Source organism: Zootoca vivipara, chromosome 1 (genome assembly GCF_965207765.1).
Source record: "Zootoca vivipara chromosome 1, rZooViv2.hap1.1, whole genome shotgun sequence".
NCBI classification, from domain to species: Eukaryota; Metazoa; Chordata; class Lepidosauria; order Squamata; family Lacertidae; genus Zootoca; species Zootoca vivipara.
This window is the reverse complement of record NC_142582.1, coordinates 19,941,501-19,967,643: the sequence shown is the minus strand read 5'-3', so window position 1 is coordinate 19,967,643 and position 26,143 is coordinate 19,941,501.

The window sequence follows — 26,143 nt, the reverse complement described above, 5'->3', positions numbered from 1 at the left end:
AGTGATATCTTACATTAATATTACACAGCCTGGAGAAGCATTTGGCTTTCCGTTGCAGTAATTTTATATCTCAGTGGAGATTTAATTTTTTTGGCATGAGGGATGGGTTGTATTTTCTTTTAATAACATAAATGATTCATTCTGCTGTTGCTCCAAAGAGTCTTTGTGTGTTTGCGTGTGTTTACATTCCTGGAAGTTTTCTTTCATCATGATGGAAGAATAGTTTTGTAATGAGAACATTAGAAAAGTGCATAAATAAATGAAAAATCTCCCTTGAAGGTATGTAATGCGTTTTTTTTTAGCACCCAAGCAGCTAATACTCAATTTCTGCTACAGCCAGTGCCAGGTGTTAAATTTCTCTAGTTACTGTCACTAATGCAAATGAGATTCTTTTTCTGCTCATAAAAAATCAAATCCACATTAGAAATTAGCTATAAAATGTAATGACTTAAATGCTATAGTGTTTTACAAATCTCCTTCCGTTTCTCTGGCAGATAATGCTATAAAACAAGGGAAAGGATAATAAACCCTGCTAGAAAGTTGAGTTATTTAAAGGTCTTTTGTGGCTGCTTACTTAAAAGCTTGGTGTGTTCTTTTCTTCCTTTCATTGCTGAAGAAACAGGCATTTTTTGATTCCTCACCCCTCACCCCAACCAGTTTAGTCTTTTTTCCCCTCTTTTTTTTAAGCATCAACTGAACTGCAAAGTCTTGGTATATGCACTTGGTACCTAAACAAGTTTCATATTGTATTTTCATTGCTAAAGCAAATTCTAGGTACCTTTGATGCTGATATATGTTTCATGTGTGCTTAAAATTACGTGCACACAAATCACTTTCAAAACTAACCGGTTAAGGGCAGTTAGTGCAATGCAAACTAGGGGGCAGGCAAAAAAACCAATTCGCTTTTCATTCTTCTTTTAAAAAATACACTCCTTTTTGGCGGGTAGGAATCATCCGCACAGCAATGCAAATTGCAAACAGCGGGCGGAAAGGCTAGAAAGCAGCCACATTTACTCCCATTTAAATCCTAGCTGAGGTCCTTTTCTGTCACCTTTTGCCAGGCAGTCCAATGTAAGGCATTGTGTTAGACTCATAATGAGCCTTGTGGTTGAAACGAAGCAAACTTCTTGAAGAGTAAAGGAAACTGCGATTAAAGTTAATAGTTCTAAAATACTCCTCGGAAAATTGAAGTGCAGGACACTTCTTACACTTTATTTTAAAGAAAGCATCGAGGGAAGATGTAAGATACTTGGATGCCCTCCTTCCCAAATGTTTCAGTGGCCCCTTTTCTCTGGTCGTCAAAAAAGTATAAAGCGCTCTAAATTTATACAGCACAATAACATTCTGATAGTCCTTATATTATATTATAGCATGTGATGTATAAAATAGTCTATTGATGTGTAATGGGGCTTGACCATTTAGAGCGGAGAAAAGAGGTCACATTCTTGTGCCAGGTATCTTAATATTACCTGTGCTATGAAGCCTCTTTCAAATGCAAAGTTATCTCAGGGCCACTTCACACATTATGTGTCATCAAACCAGGGTTCCTTACTAAGTGGAAACTCAGCATAGAGCTGATCCCAGCTCACTGATTAGTGTGAACCTAATCAGTGATTAGGTGGGACCCAGGTGGTGCTGTGGATTAAACCACTGAGCCTAGGGCTTGCCGATCAGAAGGTCGGCGGTTCGAATCCCTGTGACGGGGTGAGCTCCTGTTCCTCAGTCCCAGCTCCTGCCAACCTAGCAGTTCAAAAGCACGTCAAAGTGCAAGTAGATAAATAGGTACCACTACGGCGGGAAGGTAAACAGCGTTTCCGTGCGCTGCTCTGGTTCGCCAGAAGCGGCTTTGTCATGCTGGCCACATGACCTGGAAGCTGTATGCCGGCTCCCTCGGCCAATAACGCGAGATGAGCGCCGCAACCCCAGAGTCGGTCACGACTGGACCTAATGGTCAGGGGTCCCTTTACCCTTTACCTTTTAATCAGTGATTAGTGTGAACGCATGCTTTTGTGAAATTAATAATAATAATACGGTAAACAAGGTAAAGGACCCCTGGAGGGTTAAGTCCAGCCAAAGGTGACTATGGGGTTGGGCCCTCATCTTGTTTTCAGGAAGAGAGAGCCGGCATTTGTCCACAGACAGCTTTCCGGGTCATGTGGCCAGCATGACTAAACCGCTTCTGGCGCAATGAAACACCGTGACAGAAGCCAGAGCACACAGATACACCGTTTACCTTCCCGCAGCAGTGGTACCTATTTATCTACTTGCACTGGTATGCTTTCGAACTGCTAGGTTGGCAGGAGCTGGGACAGAGCAACGGGAGCTCACCCTGTCACGGGGATTCGAACTGTCAACCTTCTGATCCGCAAGCCCAAGAGGCTCAGTAGTTTAGACAACAACAACAACAAATTACTTAAACCCTGGCCATCTGATTGGGTTGCCCAAGCCACTTTGGGCAACTTCCAGCATAATAAAAGCACAGCAAAATGTCAAACATTAAAAACTTCCCGATATAGGGCTGCCTTCGGATGTCTTCGGAAAGTTGTGTAGCTGTTTATCTGTTTGATTTCTGGTGGAAGGTTGAGATCAATGGCTACAAACCCTGAGAACTATCGACCACCTTCACTGTTGGAGACAGTATGCCTCTGAATTCTAGTGGTTGGGAATCGCAAGCGAGGAGAGTGGCAGGGGCGCCAGCTCTGTGGGGCCAAGGTGTCTTCAGCCCCCTCAGCATCCATTGGGAGGAGGCATTGTTGAGGGGGCAGAAGAGGCTGGGCACAGAGTGTGGCTTCAGTGGTTAGCTTTGTTGGCAAACACCATGGGAGACGCGAGGGCAGCTGACTGTCCCCAGCTGTATCAGGCCCTCCCGACCGGCTGCTGGGTGATCTCCAACCTCCGGTGCAGCATGAGATAATGACCCAATCTTTAGGAGCCAGGGCACGCTGTAGTAGCAGAATCCACTGTGCAGAAGAAACAATGCGAGAGAGATGAAAGTGGCATATTTACAAGCCTTTATTTCAGCCAGGGGTAGGCCACCTAAGGCCTGTGGGCTGGATGCAGCCCAATTGCCTTCTCAATCCGGCCCACGGACGGTCTGGGAATCAGCATGTTTTTACATGAGTAGAATGTGTGCTTTTATTTAAAATGCATCTCTGGGTTATTTGTGGGGCATAGGAATTCATTCATCCCCCCTCCCCCAAATATAGTCCGGCCCACCACATGGTCTGAGGGACAGTGGACCGGCCCACGGCTGAAAAAGGTTGCTGACCCCTGATTTAAGCATATCTCAGGAGAGAGAAAAGCATGTCTGCTCTCCTTCGCGGTCAGCGCGGAAGCGAAAACAAAAGCTACACACAACGGAAGTCCACAGACCTGTGACACACAACAGCTACAACTTAAGGTGGAACGGAATTCCCCACAAGCTCCTCCTGAGCATGAGAGAGAAGGAGCTGCTAGCTACTGAAACTGTGCCATGCTCGGCTCTGCACTCGGCCTCTTCCCGATGATGCAATGTTGCATGCAGGACGCACAGCACACACACACAAAACGCACATCAGGTGCATGACATCATGCACACGCAATCCGTACTGGGCACATGTCATCACACATGTGCAACATGTGCCAGACCTCCCTCCCATCATGGGCACAAGTCAGTGCCTCTACACTCACATCCTGCTTTTAGACTTCTCATGGGCATCTGAATAAGATGCTGGATTGGATTAGCCATACTGATCCATGTACAGAATGCTGGGGGAACCTTTGGAGTAGATTTGTGGGGCATGCAGGGAGACTCTAGGAGGGAGAAGGGAAACCAGGTGACCCACTGTGCCTATATGTGGACATATTCAACTATTTACATTTTCACAGTGGAGTCTTATGCATGCTTACCCAGAAATAACCTCTCTACTTGCTTCAGCCAGACTTACTCCTTACTGAGCACAAATAGGATTGCAGCATTAGTTACTCACTCAAAACATTTTAGGTATAGTGGTCCCTCAACTTACGAATGACTCAACATCCATAGGTTTCGACTTATGAATGGGACAAATGGCCGCACACTTACGAATTTTTCTACATCTGAACGGAAACTGTTGGCGGCTTTAAATGCGCTTTCCTCGACTTACGAATTTTTTTAATGCGGTTTCCTCGACTTATGAATTTTCCCGAATGTTTTTCCCCTATGGGAAGCCGCGTTTCGACTTATGAGCTTTTCGACCTACGAATGTGCATTCGGAACGGATTAAGTTCGTAAGTCGAGGGACCGCTGTATACACCTATAAATATATATATATATATGGTTGCAGCAGTCAATTGCAATGACAGATTCCAATGGATGCATATAAATAAACATGAATTCATAGAAGGTGCCTGCTTAGAGCAGGGATGGGGAACCTTTGGCCTTACAGATGTTGCTGGACTACAACTCCCATCATCCCTGACCGAATGGCCACATTGGCTGGGGGCTGATGGGAGGTGGAGTGCAACAACATCTGGAGAGAACTGTGTCGACTAGCCCTGACTTGCAGAAATTCTTCTTCTTGTTGTTGTTCACATTAGGGGAAAACCTTCATTAGGCCAACCAACATATCACAAAGTAGTGTCCAAACTTTTGGATGTTCCAGAAAACAGGGCTGGGGAAGAAAGAAAATTGGCTGCTGGCCACGTCATGAGGAAGGAGACATTCAGCTGATTCTCTTTTAGGTGTTGTGTGGGTATCAGGTTGTCCCAAGTTGTCTCCTGGGAAAGAGAAGCATAGCCATGGCTGGTTCCCCATTTTTAGAATTAGAAAAACCAGTTGCAGTCCAGGTCTGTCTACATCCTTAGGGAAAACAGGACGGTGTGTTGATAGGTGGAAAGCAGGGAGCAAAAAGAAGCTGGGCAATATTTATAGTAACAAATGTGGAAATTAATCTTAGGTTAGTAGTGGATGAATAAGTCAATAGGAACCAAATTGGATAGCTTTATTGAGAAGTTGAAGGGAATGTTCCCTCAGAGAATCAAGTCCTATCTTCAGGTGGTATAAAATCCTCTCATCCAGTTTAGGATCCCTTGGCTGAATGGCTAAATTTTGTACTTTCCACATCGCACAAAGTAAAAGCAGTAAGAATTCTTTCATACAAGTGCAGGAAATTATGTGAATTGCATAATTCTGTGGAAGGACGTGTGGATCCAGAATTGACCACCACAGTCAAAGACACACTATTAAGACTGTGTTCCTGGAAGACAATCTTACTCAGCTACGAGTGATTGCCAAAGAAGAAGAAGAAGAAGAAGAAGAAGAAGAAGAAGAAGAAGAAGAAGAAGAAGAAGAAGAAGAAGAAGAAGAATTCACCAGAGTAGTGACTAGTGATTTCACACACACACACACACACACACACACACACACACGGTATGTTTGTCACCCTTTGGTTGGTCTTCAAGTGTCAACTGAAGACAGTTTTATTTTTCCCAGGCTTTTGCCATTTGATTATGGAGTGCTTAATCCTCAGCAGCAATTTCTGAATCATTGGGTTGTATCCAACAGAGTCATCTAATGTGTGCAATGAATTCTGCCTTTTCACAGGACTAACACCCTCCCAATGTACCCCCATGCCCTCCTCAATCAGTTCTGGGGGTTCTCTCAACCTTCTGGAGCAGAATGGGGGGCAGGGGGCATGGAGAGGGGGGGAGAGGGGGAGAAAGCCCCATTGCACAGACAAGAGTGGTTGCACTAACAGAATTGTTGCATTGTTGGATACCTTGTGTTAGGTCCCTTATACCTTATACCTACGGGACCGCCTCTCCTGGTATGCCTCACGGAGGACCTTAAGGTCCACAAACAACAATATTCTGGAGATCCCGAGCCATAAGATGGCTAGATTGGCCTCTACTAGAGCCAGGGCCTTTTCAGTACTGGCCCCAACTTGGTGGAACGCTCTTTCCCAGGAGACCAGGGCCCTGCGGGATTTGTCATCTTTCCGCAGGGCCTGCAAGACAGAGCTGTTCCGCCTGGCCTTTGGGTTAGACTCAGCCTGACCCCTGTGTTTTCCTCCCTCATGGCTTGGATTTATGGACTACTTGAAATGAGGCTGCACTTTAAATTTTAATACTGTATGTTAATTAGTTGTTTTTATGTTTTGTTGTGATTCTGTTGGTGTGAGCCGTCCTGAGCCCGGTCTTTGACTGGGGAGGGCGGGGTATAAATAAAATTTTATTATTATTATTACCTCTATTCCCTTCAATGAGCTACAGTTCCCAGAGTTCCCTGGGAAGAGGGGGTTAAACCACTCTGGGAACAGGGATTTCTTAACAACTTTCAGTATCCTTAACAAACTACAATTCCCAGGATTCTTTGGGGGAAGGGAAGCCATGGTTATCTAAAGTGCTTTAAATGAATAGCACAGCTGGGGCCAAACATAAGCCCCCCTCCTGTATATTTCTTGTAATATATATTGGCTTCCATCCCATTTTCACTACTTCTGCTCTCTTTTTAAAAAAAACGCTCCATCTGCCATTCTTTGAACGATGCCAAATGACATCCACACAGTGGCAGGGGTTTTCAACCAGTGTGCCATGGCACCCTGGGTTGCCTTGAATGATGGTCACGGGGTTCCACAGGCAACACTGTCCCTCTTTCCTTCCCTCTCATGCCCTCTCTCATCTCTGCCTCCCAAAGGCTTGTATGGCTGTTCATTGCAGCAGCCCTGGCTACAAGCTCCTGAGGTGAATGGTATCCATAGCTGCCAAGTTTTCCCTTTTCTCGCGAGGAAGCCTATTCAGCATAAGGGAAAATCCCTTTTAAAAAAGGGATAACTTGGCAGCTATGATGGTATCTCTGGGGCTGGCCAAGGGGTGCTGGTTGCCAGGAGCTGAGGTGGCCTCGGAGTAAGCAAGCAAGTGGGTGAGGGAGCCCAGCCAGCCAGTCTTATGTTGGAAATGAGAAGTGGGAGACCAGGCAAGCAGGCAGGGACCGCATTGGCCTTTGCATGACCAGGCGGCGACAGCCCCAGCCCCCAGGGATCATAAGGAAGGAATAAAGACTCTGACAATGTTATATGGAATTAAAATTAGGCCACAACTTTATTATAAACTTCCGAATGTAGGAAGACCTTGGCTTAGGCCTTGGGCGTGTATCCCTCCCAGGCCCCCAGCCGGGGGAAACTGGGGCTCATCAGGGTAAATGGGATATGGGGGTGCTCTGCGAGACGTAAGTGTAGCAGGCAGCCAAGCCCATATCCCCACACGCAGGGTAGTTCACTGACGACCTTTCAGTGTATGGCCAGTGACACCCATATATCTTACCTTCCAAGTCCCGGACTGCAGAATCCGGGACCGGCAGCCGTGTGACATGGGAAGTTGTGTCGACGTAACTTCCGGTGTCGTTTTGCCCTTCTATGGGCACCAAAAATGGCCGCCACCAGCTTCGAAAGTCGCTTCTACGCATGTCAGGAAGTGCGTCGATGCAACTTCTGGTGTCCCATCTATGGGCACCAAAAATGGCCGCCGCCGACACCGGAAGTCGCATCTATGCACTTCCGGACATGCGTAGATGCGACTTTTGAAGCCAGCAGCGGTCATTTTTGGTGCCCATAGAAGGGCAAATCAGAAAGAAAAAAATGGCCGCCGGCAGGAGAAAATAACGGAGAAAAACGGGAGACGAAGTGATACGGGGGACAACCGGGAAAAGGTAAGTAAAAACGGGGGTTTCCCGGGGAAAACGGGATACTTGGCAGCTATGCCATATATATAACCCTTTTAAGAGGCGGACCCTGGAATCTCCACCGGAGGGGGATGAGTCACCACTCCACGCCCCCTCCCCATATAGGGAAGAAAAGACTAAAGGATTCCACCCAAGGCCATAACTGCCACCTGAGGCCTGGCGGCGCCCGCTGCTGCCACTTCTGCCTCCCAAGGTGTTGGCCTCATGTTCACCTTTGGGCAGAGGTTTTATTGATGATAACTGTTGAGTCTCCAAAGCGTTGACCACACACACACACACACCCCAACTTTGTATGAATCAGCTTGTGACCATGTTTATTTTTAATGTATGTTATTATTTTTTAGATGTTCTCGGGTTGAAAGAAAAATGCATGAAATATATTATTATACCTGCATTATTTGTTCTGACATGTACAGCTCTGTGGGAACAAATTATCCATGTTTCCTCTCCACCTTCATGGTTAGTAATTTGGCACATTGCTTACAAAATGCATTATTTATACCCACAACCTATATCTGGTAACTTTCCCCATGATGACTCTAGTGCTTAAAGTCTTGTTTCATTTTAGTTCATTATTAATAGGGAATGTCGAGGTTTGCCTGAAACAGGTTCTCAAGTGATAGTGTTTAATGAAGAGAAGAGAAGTCATTTCTTCTGTATTCAAATACTTTGTTAATGACAGTGGTAATCCACTGGAGGGTTCTTCTGTACAAGGCAGGAATGGGAGATGTGCCAAAGTGGGAGGGGGGGTCTCATACTCTTCTTCAATGTTCATGCTCTCCTGGGACTCCCATTAAGTTCAATGGAGCTGGTTCAGTAGAATTTCCCACCCAGTGAATTGTTAACTAAAGTGTTTATGAGAAGGAGCTCAAGAAAAACAAAGCGGCGTTGAGCTTTTTTTAAGTCAAACCCCAAAAGTTGGTGAGTTGGGTTGTTTTTTTTACAAAAACAACCCCCCAAAAACACCGTGATTTTTCGATTGACTTGCCAGGACGAAGCACCACCTTTTGGAAATTCCCTCCGTCGGCCTTTGAAAATATGGACCTATGGCAGCTGTAATGAAAACAATTTCAGATGCAGAATGGAACAAAACTATCCCCTTTAAAGGATTGTTGAAAATGGAAGGTCTGCAGTAAACATCCAAAAGACAATACAGTAAAGATTAACACCTGTGTGATACAGTACAGAAGTAAGTTCCAAAGGGCAGGTGCTACCACACTAAAGACCCAACAAAATGGTATCTGCAGGAGGCCCTATCCTGCAGAGTGTCATGGTCGCTTGGATATATAGGGGGTGGTATATTCTTTTAAGTATCCTGGTTGCTCAAGTCCCATTGAGTTCCCAGGAAAATGTGAAGCTGCAATCCCATGCACACTTACCTGGGAATAACCCCCATTGAACTCAGCAGGACTTACTGCTCAGTAGGCCAGTTTTAGGATTGTGTCTCATGTCATTAAATGCATGCCTCATAAACAAACTTTTCTTACACATAGGCACTTCCAAACAACCTGCTTATCGGGCATTCATCCTGATCTATTTACAGGGAGATTAGACGTTAACCATTTAATGAGCATTCAATCTGATCAGTTTGCAGGGAGGTTAGATGAAGTTGCATTGAAGCATCGCCAACTTTACAATGAATTTCCCCTCCAATTTCCTCATTGCAAAGTCAAATCTTTGGTGTTGGGGAAGCAGGTTTGCTGGGCAAGGCCTCCCATTCAACCATAATTGTGCTGCCTTATGTAGTTAGAAGAAGAAGAAGAAGAAGAAGAAGAAGAAGAAGAAGAAGAAGAAGAAGAAGAAGAAGAAGAAGAAGAAGAAGAAGAAGAAGAAGGAGGAGGAGGAGGAGGAGGAGGAGGAGGAGGAGGAGGAGGAGGAGGAGGAGGAGGAGGAGGAGGAGAAGAAGAAGAAGGAGGAGGAGGAGGAGGAGGAGGAGGAGGAGGAGGAGGAGGAGAAGGAGAAGGAGAAGGAGAAGGAGAAGGAGAAGGAGAAGGAGAAGGAGAAGGAGAAGGAGAAGGAGAAGGAGAAGGAGAAGGAGAAGGAGAAGGAGAATTTGGATTTGATATCCTGCTTTATCACTACCCGAAGGAATCTCAAAGTGGCTAACATTCTCCTTTCCCTTCCTCCCCACAACAAACACTCTGTGAGGTGAGTGGGGCTGAGAGACTTCAAAGAAGTGTGATGAGCCCAAGGTCACCCAGCAGCTGCATGTGGAGGAACAGAGACGCGAACCCGGTTCCCCAGATTACGAGTCTACCCCTCTTAACCACTACACCACACTGGCACCACACAAACGTACACAAGAGGGAGAGGTATCAGGTACAAAAGAAAACCTTTTGTGGGGGGGAGGAACTCAAGGGGGAACACCAGGAGCAGACCAATGAAAACCAAGCATCATTCTGCTGCAACTAAGTAGCCATGGAATGCAGAGCGATTGTTGGGGAATAGAATGGAAGGGATCATTCTAAACCGCAACATTTTGTTGCAGGGTCCCACTTCATTTTCTTCCTAATTGCTCCACCAGATGAGCTAAGATCCCATCTCTCTGCTTTCCACCTTTGGACTTGATCCTTCCCTGTCATCGCAGCTGCTGTAATGTCAATTGTACCCCATGCCTCTCCTGAACATTGTGCGCCATTTGTGGATGTGGGACAGAAGCACCTCTCTCTCTCTCTCTCTCTCTCTCTCTCTCTCTCTCTCTCTCTCTCTCTCTCGGAAGCAAAGGTAGAGGAAGCCTGGTATAATAGAGAATAGCTTTGTTAGTCGAGGTAATTAAGGCAGGAATGACATTCGAACGCAGCTTGGACAGGATGTGGCAAATTACTGTATTCTTTGCGTAAAAGGCTGCTCTTAACTCTGCTTCGTCGGTTCTCCAGGGAGCTCATCATCTTCACTAAAAGTCAAAATGGGATTTGGTACCCTCTCTCTCCTCACCTTTATTCCTAATACATATCTACTTTATTGAAACTACATTTGTCAAGATAGACTAATTTATAGAATTGCTGTGAGTGTGGGGGGGGGGGTAGGTTGGCGGAATCTCTGCACTTGTGCCTTTGCGACTAACTTCAATTCTGCAAAAGATACCAAGGTTTAGAATTTCTATTCCTCCTCTACTTTTGCCCTCTCCCCTTGCCCGCCTCTCCCATTGTTTCCCAAACAGTGTGTGCTCCTTTCTCTCCCCACCCACCAATATACGAACCAGACAAATGGCTGTCCATCATGCTTTAATTCAACGTATGTTCTACATACAACACTCTCCCGGCTAATAGCTCCTTCTATTGTCTACAATTTAGCAACGCCAGGATTCTTCATATTTTATTTCTCCTTTTATCTATTGCACTGGAAAAATCTATCTCTTTTAAAAGGAGGCCCTTGGATCTCATATGCATACATGGTATTTTTTAAAATAAAAAAATAAAAAAGGGTGGGGGAAGGAGGGGGGGGAAATACCACGGCAGCATCTATTCTATTTCCCCCCAAAAAAAGAAACAGGATGGGACTTTTATTGGTGTGTTTTTCCTCCATGCTATTTCCCTCTCTACCCTTCTAGACCATTATAAAGTAAGTACCAAAGGTATCCTGGGTAATTAGCCATTACAGTACTGTCACAGAGGGTTGTGCAGTCAATACAGAGATAATTTGGGCAATGGTGAATGACAGTGCTGTCCAGACTTTTGGGATAATCAAGGACACATCCAGCTGCACCAGACATCTGTCAGACCCATGAATCATTTCAAGTAGCGTTTGCAATAGCCGGGCAACTCGAGCAGGGATAAACATTCCAACAGCATACAATTGCCGAGATAAGGACAGATTCAGCGATCAAACGTTTACTTGCTTGGTGCTACAGAGGCATGTAGTGTAGCCCGGGGAGGGTGCCCCACTTTCACCCCCTTTGTTGTTAGAAAAGGAACTTGTAGGATATATAAAACATGGAAAGCATTCTAGCCAGGAGAGCGAATGGGAGGACAGGGGAGAAAGTGATCAGAATAATAATGGCAAACGCAAGATCCAAACCTGGAAAGGGATCTGGCTGTGGTGGGTCTGAGCCTATCTTCGAAGTCATGGATTTGGAGTCAGATTTCCCCTCACTGGGTTCTGTCAGTAAAGTAAGTCCCAGAGAGGCATTTAAAAGAACTGAAATATAAGAGTTGCTATATAAGAGTGTGGTCAGGCTAATTGTTGCCATTAAGGTTGGTTTAAAAACAGCACAGGATCCGATAGACGGTTGCCATCAGGAGATGAAGGATCACCTCAACTAAGTAACCAAGATGGTGGTTGCAGCACTGGATAGTAATTATTTTTGTGGGATAATCAGCCTCATATAACCAACATGCTTACATCTAATCACGCATGAAGGGGTTAATACAATAGAGTACGCTGTCCTGCCAGGCTTACCTATGTCACTTTCCTTACCTTGGGAGGAAATAGGTAATCAAGCCTATTGTCTCCCCAAGAAGATACTACCTGAGATACTCGGCTTGTGAAGAGGTTTGAGCTGGTTGCTCCAGCTCAATCACATGGCTCTCACAAGCCATTCTTGTTCCTATACCAGTAATCTCGGAACTTTTACTACTTTGTAAGTAAGCTAAGTTTTACTGCCTATGCAACTTTTCTAACTGGTGTATGGAAAGGCACATGAACCAGACCTTTGGAGAGTTTGTAAGTAAACCAATTTTTAACTTACCAAATGAGTCGTATTTTCCTATGCTGAGGGGAAAGTGAAAGTTTGGAACTCACGTTGAAGGGCATGTTTTAAAGGTCTAAGAGCCTATATTTCCATGCTTCACTTTGTTGCATATTTTGTGACTTCAAATCTCTGCTGGGGTTCTCTCATCAAAGAGTACTTGCCCCAAATTTAGAACTTAGCATCCAGGAATATCTATCTATCTATCTATCTATCTATCTATCTATCTATCTATCTATCCATCCGCCCACCCACCCACCCACCCATGCACATCCATCAATTAGGCCATACATATACATATATATAGAGAGAGAGAGAGAGAAATTTCCTTGGAAATTAAACCAATGTCAAGAATTTAACATTCAAAAACTTTACCTGCAGAAACTTATAGTTCTAGATTAATTAAAACATAATTTTTACAGTCACATGCTTATCCAAGCATGGGCTTACAGTCTCTTCTTATTCCAAACAACTGTATTTTCCTCTCTTCCTAGAGCTCAGCACAGCCTTCTGTACCTCAGTTAGGTCATGCCTTGCAGCTCCTATGGGAGATTTCCACTTTTACCTTCTCCCACAGCTTTCCTCTCTTTCTTCCAAGCAGAGAAGGAACATTCTAACACACTATTCAACTTACAGTGGATTCTAAAACACAGTCATCTTGTTTCACATACAATGGAGTCTTTCCTTCGCTAGGTACCTCCCATGTGACCAATGTTAGCCAATCACCTGAGAGCTACTCTATAGAATTCAGTTGCCAACCAATCAGGAAAGTTGCATGTGCAGGGCAAGCAAACAGGTAATGTGCATTGGGTGAGGACATCTCCACCCGTCTTCTGATGTGTATAGCAATGTGCAAATACTACTTGAAACACAATGTGGTGGTGATGGGAACAACCTTGCTGTGTTTTTAAGTTGCTAATGTGTACATAGTCCAATGCACATCGAATTCCTGCACCATTAAAAGCTGGGTGGGAGGGAGAAGTTTTTAGTGGGCCCTGAAATCCAAACGGTGTCGGCGCCAATCACATCTCAAAGGGCAGATCATTCCACAGCCAGGGAGAAGCTACCAAGAAGGTCCTCTCTTGAGTCACATCCCACAGTCATTCTGAAAAGAGGTTCACACACTGGGAAGAGTCTCGTGGTTACGTCTCACCAGTTTTCCAGCTCTGCTTCTTTGTTTGCAATCTGGGCCTGCACTTTGCCAACAGTTTGAATTAACCATCACGTCTTCAGGCCTGGTACATGAAAAGGCTTCGCTTATCATTTGGAATCTGAATTTTTAACAGGCTCACGAAGAAAGGAATGGAGCATATGCACTGGGAACGGCCCATGCACTTAACGCTTGATAAGTGGTATAGCCATTTGAACACCATCATCATCTGCCTGAAAGCCAATTACTTGATAATTGCTCCCAGAATGAAGTTGATGAGAGAAGTGACATGGAATGGGAAGAGAACCCGCAGTCCCAGTGATGCAGGCTGCTCTATTTCCAGCTCTTCCCATGACGGGCAATAAGTAAAGTAATTGGAGTACAAATAGTGAGGAAAAAATACCACGCTAATCCCAGCGCATGTTACCCATCGCCTCAGAACTTTCGCCGCAGCAGCATGATGTAGCTGCTCATATCATACAGGCCTGGAATGAAATGTGGCACAAGCACAAGTAAATGAGAATCTCTTCATCAAAAGTTGTGATGGCCTTGGCCCAGTGTACCTGAAGTAGTGTCTCCACCCCCATCATTCTGCCTGGACACTGAGGTCCAGCTCTGAGGGCCTTCTGGTGATTCCCTCACTGCGAGAAGTGAAGCTACAAGGAATCAAGGAGAGGGCCTTCTCGGTAGTGGCCCTGTGGAACGCCCTCCCATCAGATGCCAAGGAAATAAACAACTATCTGACTTTTAGAAGACACCTGAAGGCAGTTTAGGGGAAGTTTTTTATGTTTGATGTTTTATTGCTTTATTACTACTACTAATAAAATAATAAAAATAATAATAATAATAATAATAATAATAATAATAATATTCTGTTGGGAGCCGCCCAGAGTGGCTGGGGAGACCCAGCCAGATGGATGGGGTATAAATATTATATTATTATTGTTGTTGTTGTTGTTTTATTATTATTAGTGCATGGAGACAGCGGTGAAGGTTTCACTCTTCCCTCTGCTGCCTCTAGGCACTGGGAAGCAGTGATGCAATCTTCAACTCTGTAGACTCTGTAGATGTGAGTCGCCTCAACTCTGTAAGCTCACAGTTGCTGATTGGATGGTTGGTCACAATTATGCCTGAGCCGGGGCAGCCATAGACTGGTGCTTGCCTATGACTGGCTGCCACACCCCTTGCTTCCATCATCCCCTGCTTGTACCTAAATATAACAGTGGGAAGGTCCCTCCCATAGCTGCCAAGTCTCCCGCTGAAAAATGCGGGATCAGCAGCGGCGGGGCACCGGAAGTTGCTTCGACGCATGTCTGTTCCCCTACTTATGAGCTCTCCAAAAATCTTTATAAACCTTCTGTTCTGGTCTGGCTGGAGACCTTAACAAGAGTATACCTGTTAGATTCTGGGGCAGGGTCAGCCCACCCATGAGGTAAGGTGACGTGACCACTTCAGCCAGCAGGATGCAGAGGGGCAGCGGGGCCTGATGTAGATCTTTATCCAGGGCCGACCCATCAATGAGGCAAGATGTGGCAACTGCTTCAGGTGACAAGAGACCCAGCTACATTAGTCAAAAAGCAACGTTTTGAATGTGTTATAAACGTGCAACATCACATGGTGATGGAGAGAGGGGGGAAATCTATGCGATTTTTACATAGCATTTCCCCCCCCCCTTTTGTTATAACAATTTAATTTCTGACTTATTTATAACGGGGTTTTTTCTGTGTGTAGATCCACACAAGATTCACTGGGGCTGCAGATCCCAGATCCCGTTGTCATAGAATCATAGAATCATAGAATCATAGAGTTGGAAGAGACCACAAGGGCCATCCAGTCCAACCCCCTGCCAAGCAGGAAACACCATCAAAGCATTCCTGACAGATGGCTGTCAAGCCTCTGCTTAAAGACCTCCAAAGAAGGAGACTCCACCACACTCCTTGGCAGCAAATTCCACTGCCGAACAGCTCTTACTGTCAGGGTAAGATTGTCAATCTTTTCTTTTTCCTGATGTACAGTAGATCTTCTCTCATCTCATTAGGGAGGGAGGCGCCATTTGGGAGTCAACATCTGGTGTCAAAATGACCTGATCAGTCCACTGGATGACCTTGTTGGAGCTTATCAAAGAGATCATGTCTCAGGACAGATTTGTCCTCCAATTCCCCAAGTTTACAGAACCGGCAGATGCTGCTTCAGCACATGATGTCATTGTTTCCGCTCTAAATAAAGCAGCAGAGCTCTGTTCTCTCTACATTCCTGTTCTACTAAACCACTACTGGCCACCATTAACCGAATTGTACGGCCATATTATAATTCATAGATTGTCTGTAGTGAATGCAGTTAGGAATGATTAACTGATAGTGAAATTCTGCTCAGAAGGATTCTAACCCAGGGTGGTGGGGGAATAAGATTCTACCAAATTTCTACCAAAATTCTCCCAAATAAATTCCAGAGTTTATTTATTATCAAAAACATTTCAATGTGCTGCCAATATCTTCTGGGTTTACTCCTCTGAAATGTGCCAAAACTGCCTATTTTCCTAATATTCCAGTTGGAAGAATTAAGCTTATCTTCAACAAGATGGGGTAGCAGAGGAGGAATGGACCTTAACATAAAAATAGATCATTCACTTCAAAGAATCTCTTTGAAGTAACCTCTCATCAATTACAGTACACAAAAAGTATTTAGTTAATTAGGGATAGAGTAGAGGCTTCATGTTCAAATCCAAAGGCAAAACACAGCACTTCTAATTAATTTGAGGTGTTCAAAAACAATGCAGAGTAATCATATGCTCTGAGGACCATCTCGCTTAATGCAGTTCTTTCTTTGGATGCCTGTATTCCAAGTGCAATAAATTTCCGAGTAAAAGTGATTAGAATTGAAGCCCAAATTCTGTTTCAAAGAAGGTCAGTATCAACATCCAGTTGTATCAATATCCAGACGATATCCTGAACTATGAAACAGAATGTAGATTTCAATCCTAAACACTTCTTCTTGGATCTTGGAAGAAGTTTCGTTGAACTCATTTCCAAGTAAATACATTTAAGATCAGGGTTGTGCATTTACTCTGATCTGGCAAACTAACAAGCTGTGCGATGGTCAAAAATATGGTTGCTCTGCACACTTTACATCCTGAACTATTGACAGTATTTTTATGCTGCCCATAATAATGGTTTACAGACACAACCACAAACCAGTAATAATCATAATAATCACCTTGTGGAGATAGTGTCAGGAGTTTGTGCAGGAGCTGGGCCCTGGGACCAGCAGGGCTTTGCAGGACTAGGATCCTCTTCGGCTTGTTCCGGAGAGGCAGGGCGCGGCCACACAGGTGAGGCCACTTGGTATTCGCTGCACCTGGTGGCAAGAGCCGGCAGGGGATATAAGCCAGCATTTCTCCTCAGCTCTTTGCCACAGCAACGCACTCTCTGCCTTGCTGTGTGCCTCCTTACCTTTTGACCGTGACTTTGTGCCTTGACCTTGACCCTTGGACTGTGACTGTGACTTCGTGCTCTGACCCCTGGACTGTGACTTTGTGCTTAGACCCTCAGACTGTGACTTCTTCCCTTGTGCTTCTTGACCCTTGGACCTCTGCTCTTTGGATGTTTGTGCCTACCATCTTGCCCCCGGTCCCGACACTCCTTGCTGGGACTTTGCTCGTAAACAGCCTGGACCATGACAGATAGGCCCAAATGGATTGTTTATTTTTGCTCATCATAAAGCAGGCTCCCTCAACGTCAGCCCTCCCGATGTTTTTGGGACTACAATTCCCACCATCCCTGACCACTGGTCCTGCTAGCTAGGGATCATGGGAGTTGTAGGCCAAAAATATCTGGAGGGCCGAGGTTGAAGAAGCCTGTCATAAAGCATATCTACGTGAAAGCAAGATCTACTGAAGCAAGTGACAATTCAAAAATATGGTGGTGCTCACTGCCACAAACAGCCAGTGTCACTAGTGAAGACTAGTCATTAGGGCAACCAAGGCTCAGCCCTTCCAAGTGAACCAGATGTGTACATTTTGATAGCCTCACAGGAGATGCACCCGAGGACTTCTTACTTCAGCCTCCATCCTTTGGCCCCTACACCCCCCCCGGTGTATCAAATGTTAATCTGCTAGGCAGAGGGCAGGGAGATGGCCTTCTCGGTAGAGGCGCCTGCCCCATGGAACACCCTCCTATCAGACATCAGGGAAATAAACAAATATCTGACTTTTAGAAGATATCTGAAGGCAGCCCTGTTTAGGGAAGTTTTTAATGTTTGATGTTTTATTGTATTTTTTATATTCTATTGGGAGCCACCCAGAGTGGCTGGGGAAACCCAGCCAGATGGGTGGGGAATAAATTATTATTATTATTATTATTATTATTATTATTATTATTATTACACAGTACACTTATTTGTTCTTAATACAAATGCTTATTTTAAACACACACACCTGCATAGGACAAAGACACAGGAGAAAACGTCTCTTTTTAAAACGATGCCTCCTAGGACCAATGAATGTATGTATCTTTTAAAAACAAAGTGTGCTTCTTCTTTCTGAAGAATTTTCACCCATATGCACTTAACTGATACTAAACTCATATGAGTAATCAATTAAAATTTCTTTAGCCTGATTGCAGCCTTATTAAAAACAAACTTTTTTAAAAAAACAACCACCTGATTAATGATTATAATATAAATTTACCCATCATATGATACACTTTCCATGTAAATTCTCCCTCAGAGCCTGATCCTTTAAGCCCTCCATCTGTGGAAGACCCCTCGGAGTGAACAGTGTCTGAGCTGGTGGACCACTTTTGAGAGTCTGAATCCTAGTACCGTAAATATTTTAAAACTTGCTTCCCTTCGCAATTAATCTACAGGGTAATTATGCACTTTTTTTTATTCAAGCACTTCCCTTATTAACACTACTTTGCGAAAGCTTAATTGCCACTACTGTAATATAGCATTGCAGTCCCTTACATAAATACATGATTATTATGTACAGTCACTTATCTGTGAACAGCCTGTGCTACTACTTCCCTTTAATTAAGGATACAAAGAGCTCCTTCGTCGTTGCATATTCCCTTGCTAGGACATTGATACTCATTATTTCCAGGCCCAAACACTGAAACTGTGTCAAGAATGCATCCATCACTACAGTACTCATAGTCAGCGGAATTTCCGACTGCGTCAGCAAGTTTGGCAATTTGCAATTTCTGTACGTCTGACACGTGTTGTTGTTGTTTTTTTATTATGGGTGGAGATCACTTTCAAATACCAAGATCATGAGAATGATTCCTCGGTTACTCTCCTCAGCTGTCTAACCTAATGACAGTAATTAACAGCTTGTGATTAGCAGCCACTCCAGAAAAGGGTTTGAATGCTAATTTGCTTCCACTCATATGCAACGCTTCTGGGTAATGAGTTCCGTGCGCCATAGGTTCACGGGGAAAGCACTTTACTTTCCACCATTTAATCATACAAATGATTCTTATCGAATCACTTAACCAGCAAACCTCAATATCCAAATAAGTTGCATTTGTGTTTTTTTCCCTGTAATTACAGCGCCGGCTGCCGAAAAGGAAACTGAGGCTGCAGCCTACAGAGGTTGGTCACTTGGCCGTAGAAAGTGGTAACAGTTAATTCACACTGGCCATGCCACTTGGGGCTCCCCGCTTTCATTTCCTGTTCCAACCTATGCTTTTGTAGGAGACTTCGCATGCCTTGCTTTGCTTTCCACAGGGATCTGGTCGGCCACTGTGAGAACAAGATGCTGGTCTGATTCTGCAAGCTCTTCTTGTGTTCTTTTGCACACAAGGCCCTCAATGTAAACTCAGGCATCCTTTGTTCTGGGAAGCAAAGGCAAACTGAGCAATACCTCCAGCTGAGATCTTTGAGAGAGTAGCAGTTGCCAGTGCATAGCTGCCAAGTACCCAGTTTTCCCCGGGAAACCCCCGTTTTTACTTACCTTTTCCCGGTGGTCCCCCGTATCACTTCGTCTCCCGTTTTTCTCCGTTATTTTCTTCTGCCGGCAGCCATTTTTTTCTTTCTGATCTGCCCTTCTATGGGCACCAAAAATGGCCGCCGGCGGCTTCAAAAGTCGCATCTACGCATGTCCGGAAGTGCATAGACGCGACTTCCGGTGTCGTCAGCGGGCCATTTTTGGTGCCCATAGATGGGCAGAGCGACACCGGAAGTTGCGTCGGCGGACTTCCTGACACGCGTAGAAGCGACTTTCGAAGCTGGCGGCGGCCATTTTTGGTGCCCATAGAAGGGCAAAACGACACCGGAAGTTACATCGATGCAACTTTCGGTGTCACACGACTGCCGGTCCCGGATTCTGCAGTCCGGGACTTGGAAGGTAAGTGCCAGTGGTTGGGGTAACTTAGGTGTGAGAGGCCAAATGTGGCCCTCTGAATGCATCTCTCAATATGACCTGCAGGACTCTCCTGAGATCACACACCATCCCAAAACACCCCTGAGTGTTTTTGCCTGGCAGCAACTTAAACTCTGATAATGCTTCTTGTTTGCCCGGATAGAGACCAGAGAGTGATGAGCGAGAAACTAGCCGACTCTACAAAATTAAAATTGAACTTGTATTAAAATGGTAAATCCGTACAGTATTTAAGAGGTAAAGGTACCCCTGACCGTTAGGTCCAGTCACGGATGACTCTGGGGTTGCGGTGCTCATCTCGCTCTATAGGCTGAGGGAGCCAGCGTTTGTCCACAGACAGCTTCCGGGTCATGTGGCCAGCATGACAAAGCCGCTTCTGGCGAACCAGAGCAGCGCACGGAAACACTGTTTACCTTCCCGCCGGAGCGGTACCTATTTATCTACTTGCACTTTGACGTGTTTTCAAACTGCTAGGTGTGCAGGAGCTTGGACTGAACAACGGGAGCTCACCCCGTCGTGGGGATTTGAACCGCCAACCTTCTGATCGGCAAGTCCTTGGCTCAGTGGTTTAGACCACAGCGCCACCCGCATCCCCGTATTTAAGAGAGTGCTATGCTGTATTATTTGATAGTTCCCGTGCCCAATGTGCAAGACCCTTCTATAATGTTTATCCGAATCCCTTTTGCAAAGCTCATTTCCACAGTTAATTTTTTAAAATGTTTCTATTATGCCTGTTTGGTAGCATTCCTGTTAACTGGAGGATTCATGAATAATCTCTTAATTTTCATCTGAATAGTTTTATTTTAGCTGCCACAATAGGGCTTTCTATTCTTGTGTGGAGGGGGAGGGTTCCTTGCTTTTTTGTCTTTTTGTAGTGAAATAGAGGTATTTCATTGGGGGGGAAATATGAAGAGGAAGAAAACTGAAGCCTTCCTTCCATCCCTGCAGAAACTGATATGGGGCAATTAAGAGAGTCTATTTAAGGGGCAATAAAGGGGCTTTCCCTTACTAATCCGCCAACGACAATTGACAGGAAAGCATTAAACGTTCAGGACGTGCAAACAAGAAATTTGTATTTAAAGGCACAAGAACCCTGAAAATCTCAACCTCCATGGAACTGAGTGAAGCAAGCATGGCGATTCCAGGGGAAAGGGGGCCAGCGAGTGGAAACAGCCAATATAAAAGCTTGCCATACCTATTTACCAAAAATGACATTGGGGTAGATTTACACACCATGGCCAATGCTCCCTCTTTTCCTAACTGCCTTCCAACTCTCTCGAAAAAGCAACAATAATCTACCCTCACCTTTAGATACCGGTAAGCAGCCATTCCTCATTGTTCTTTCATTCCTGTTTTGGAATGGGATCTGCAAAATCGACACATCAGCTTCTCTCCAGCAAGCAAACCCTGCCAATTTGGACAGACTTGTGTCTTTTATTAGAAACAGTCACCCGGCCCGAGCAAAGAAGGTGAAGATGAAAAATTAAGTCAGCATTTTCACAAGCAGGTAAAATAAAGTGGGACAGATTCTAATCTAATTGCAAATGTATTGTTTTTTTAAATGTTCCTTGTCAATAATTCCCTTCATTCACAAAGCACACTGATTGCTTGTGGCACAGATGAAGCAGAAGTCAAATGTTGATGGGAAGACAGGCCATCGTTTTCAAGCCTCAACATGTTGGGGAGAGAAGAAGGATTTATTTAAACGATGGAAGAATGTAAGGGGATTGGTTAGGTGTAAAGGGGACTGATCTTTGAGCAGTGACCACATGTGCTGGGAACAAATTGAATGCCCTCACAAACACACAAACACAACACCCCTTATGGCACCTTATTTTTTTAATTCACACATACACACATGCCTTAAGCCAAACACCAACAAGAAGGGGAAATGCTATTAAGGTTTTCACAGTTGCTGCACATAACATAACCTTGCCAACAAATTCTCCCCCTTACTGCTCCCCCATATTCTCTGCTACAAATCAGGGGATCTCTCAACCACATCACAGAACTCATGAAACATTCATCTGCATCCATGGAACCATAACTCAGCTGGATAGATATCCACTCCTTTGACAAGCGGAGGTAGAGTTCAACGCTTCCAGCAGATTGTTGCCTGAGTTGCATGGTGGTTAAGAGATGCGTTGGGTGGCAGCAGAGAATTGGTAAGGGAAAGAAGTCAATGGCTAAGCTTTTTGTTGTGCCTGTGGAAACTGAACTGTTCCTGTTGGAGTTTAGAATGTGTCAGATACAGAGCTAGGTTCACAATCTAGCCAAGAGGCCTTTAACACAGGAAGCAATGGTGCAGGTAAGCCATGCCAAGATGGTGCAGAGCCAGGTGGGAGAGTTAATTGGAACCGAAGAACAGCCTGTAACTGAGATTGGAAACCACAGCGGGTTGAGAGCCAAGAGAGACACAAGGCAGGAGAGTCGGACACAAGAACAGAGCCAAAATGGGAAACTGAAACAGGAATGAGAACGACACAAACCCATTCACAGAAAAGAGCATGCCGGAAAAGAACAACTTCCTGTTGCATCAGGAAGTCACATGGGCATCACATTGCTCAGGCTTTTCTTCTAGGATCTATAGAGTAAGTTGGGGATGAGATTGTTTTTTTAAAAAAAACAGTTTATGGTGATACCGGGTGGCATGCGTTGACCATCCCATAGCAAGTTTCGTATATGCTTTATGGGTCCAACGTAGCCCACCCTTTTGCTAACATTAAAAGTTTCAGCAACAATATCAATTCTGATGACATGCTGCTGTTGCTTTTTTCTTCCATTGGGTTGCACCTCTGGCATTTCCATGGATTTTACCAGGAAGAGTTCCTGCTCAAACGTGATCACACATGCTGGTCTTTCCAGCCACATGGGCCTTGCATGCTGCTGACATAAGATTACTCACTCGTGTTCCTTCAGAGGTACAACTTTGTGAAGAACGAATGTTACTATATCAGAATCTGTCCCTGGTTCTTTCCCATGAATCCTTCCTGCAAAATCAATGTAGAATACGGTTGCCAGACTCAATAGAGGACAGGACTTCTGTGCTTTTAATTGCCCTGCTCTCTTTTGAGTCTGGAAACCTTCAAGAGAAACCAGCAGACCCTTTGTTTAATTTCCAAGCAAAGGGTCTGCTGGTTTCTCTTTAAGGTTTCCAGACTCAAAAGAGAGCAGGGCAATTAAAGGCACAGAAGTCCTGTCCTCTATTGAGTCTGGCAACCCTAATGTAGAATTTGCATCCTGATACATTTTTGCATATATTCTTTGGAGAGACTTCTTCATGGAGTAAACCAGGGGACCCCAAACTAAGGCCTGGGGGCCGGATGCGGCCCAATCACCTTCTAATTCTGGCCCGCGGACGGTCCGGAAATCAACATGTTTTTACATGAGTAGAATGTGTCCTTTTATTTAAAATGCATCTCTGGGTTATTTGTGGGGCATAGGAATTCATTCATATATTTTTTTCAAAATATAGTCTGGCCCCCCACAAGGTCTGAGGGGCAGTGGACCGGCCCCCTGCTGAAAAAGTTTGCTGACCCCTGGAGTAAACCAAAGTCAGAAACCACCCAGTTGGATATAATAAACTCCTAACTGAAGCATGTCTTCAGATTCAGGGCTACATTGCATCCAGAGTATTGTTTTTAATTTGGCAAATAGAGAGATCAATACTGCACTGCAGACTTAGTGGCATTGTTTAAATGCCTGCTTTTCCATAAATATACAATACTGAGCGTTTGAGCCATTTCAAAAATGCAAAGGATTTTTTGCATACTGTATGCCAACTAGGTCCACTACTTCTTCTGTGAGTTCAGACCTTGTGTGCTTTCTCCCTTGCCCCCACTCCACCCCGGTAAAGTGAACAATCACATTATTCTGACTTTTCACTAATCTCGTTAGTCATCTTTCCAGCTGTAGTGAAGCAACTGCATCATTTCAAAGGAGCAGTGATGTTTTCATGGGATGCTCTCACTTCTGCTCATAATCTTTATTACGAGTGAGCTTGCAGCAGCCCTCCAGCAGCACCATGAGATTCACTGGTGATGGTCTGTATATGCCAGCCAGAATCTATCTGCAAGAACATCTGCTCAGCAGTGCAAAACTGATGTAATTACCAACCATCATCTTTTATCGTCCTGCTGGGGCAACTGCACCAAAGCATGACTTTTTTTGCCCTGAACGAACTAACAAGGTCCAGAAACTTGCTGTTATGTACAAAACCTGCCAGAGAAAACCAACACAGGCCCATGGCAGATTCTAACAAGAGAGTTTCTCAACTAACAAAGGTAACAAATACCCAAGTGGCACAGCTCTTGGCAAATGAGTCTACCTTTTCCTCGCTCCTTGTTTCTTTGCTGCTTTCTACGGCTTTGCTCTTTTTCTCTATTTTACACCAGTTAATACCTATAAATGGCAAAAGTGTGATGCATTTGTGTTAAATAGTTAGTGTCGATATGGAACAACATGATTTTATGGGCGTTCTAGATAGCATAATGGGCCCTTGTCTGATAGAACGGTTTTCAGGGGCTGAAAGCCAGACATCACAGCTCTCAGTAGTCATGAACCACAAAATGAATTGCACTATAATGGCAAATATAGCACAAGACTTGCCCGTAATAATATCAGTGTGTGCTTGTGCTGGGTAGTAAAATGGCCCTCAATGTCTGAAGACCCATGTCGTCCACCATGCCTCAGTGAAAGGCATATTATTGTTTGGTTGTGACAACCTGCCATCAGCCGGTGGTAGTTGGGGTCCCATGGGGTTGCCCTCTATGATTTACCAGGATTGGCTTTGTCCTTTAAAAAACAACACAAGTTTTCAGTCTTAAAGCTGCAATCAAGAAGAGGTGTGTCAAAGCACTTCCCTGAACTTAATCTGGTGCTGTGCATAGACCAATTTATATGCCATGGTCTTAGAGACTTGCTCAAATTGTACTGTCTTCCCACCAGTTAACTTATGGGATTTGGGGTCATTGTTGCCTCTGTTTTGCTGGATTTTTTTTAGAATAAAGAATGGACAAATTCATGGCAGATAGGCCACTAGCTAGGACAGCTAAGCAGAACGGCAGTGATGGCACCCTAGCTCAGTGTGGCAGGGTGCGTCCTTGGCATGCAGAAGGGCCCAGATTCAATCTGTGTTACCTCCAGTTAAATGGATCTTGGGTAGCAGGGTTGGGACTGAGCTCTGCCTGAGACTAATAATAATAATAATAATAATAATAATAATAATATTTTATTTGTACCCTGCCCTCCCTGGCCAGAGCCGGGCTCAGGGCGGCTAACATCATAAAACTAACATGGTATATAAAATAAAAAAAATTCTTCCAGTAGCACCTTAGAGACCTCTATGGTGCTACTGGAAGAATTTTTTTATTTTGTTTCGACTATACCAGACTAACACGGCTACCTACCTGTAAACAGTATATAAAGAACATAAAAACAGGTGATCAATTAATTAAAATACATCTTAAAATTAGTTCAGAGCAAATTAAAATCTGGACAGATGGCCATCCATGGGTAAAATTGAGAGTGGCTAATAACCCTGTAATGTAATCTAGTAATTTGGTCTAGTAATCTTGGGAAGGTGTCATTGGAGGGCCACTGGTGCTAAATTAATTGACATAAGGTAAAGGTAAAGGGACCCCTGACCATTAGGTCCAGTCGTGACCGACTCTGGGGTTGCGCGCTCATCTCGCATTATTGGCCGAGGGAGCCGGCGTTTGTCCGCAGACAGCTTCCAGGTCATGTGGCCAGCATGACAAAGCCGCTTCTGGCAAACCAGAGCAGCACATGGAAACACCGTTTACCTTCCCGCTGTAGCGGTTCCTATTTATCTACTTGCATTTTGACATGCTTTCGAACTGCTAGGTTGGCAGGAGCTGGGACCAAGCAACGGGAGCTCACCCCGTCACAGGGATTCGAACCGCCGACCTTTTGATCAGCAAGCCCTAGGCTGAGTGGTTTAACCACAGCGCCACCTGGGTCCCCATTGCTAAAACAACACTGATCTGCTTATCACAAGAACTAGCAGAGCAGGCAAGATATAAGGGCTGCCATTGCATTATAACACCTCATAGCCAATTATTAGTAGTACAGTCATACCTTGGTTGTCAAATGCATTGGTACTCGTACGTTTCGGCTCCCGAACGATCAAAACCCGGCAGTCAGTGTTCCAGTTTTCGAACATTTTTTTGGGAAGCCGAACGTCCGGCCGTGCTTCCATGGCTTCCGATT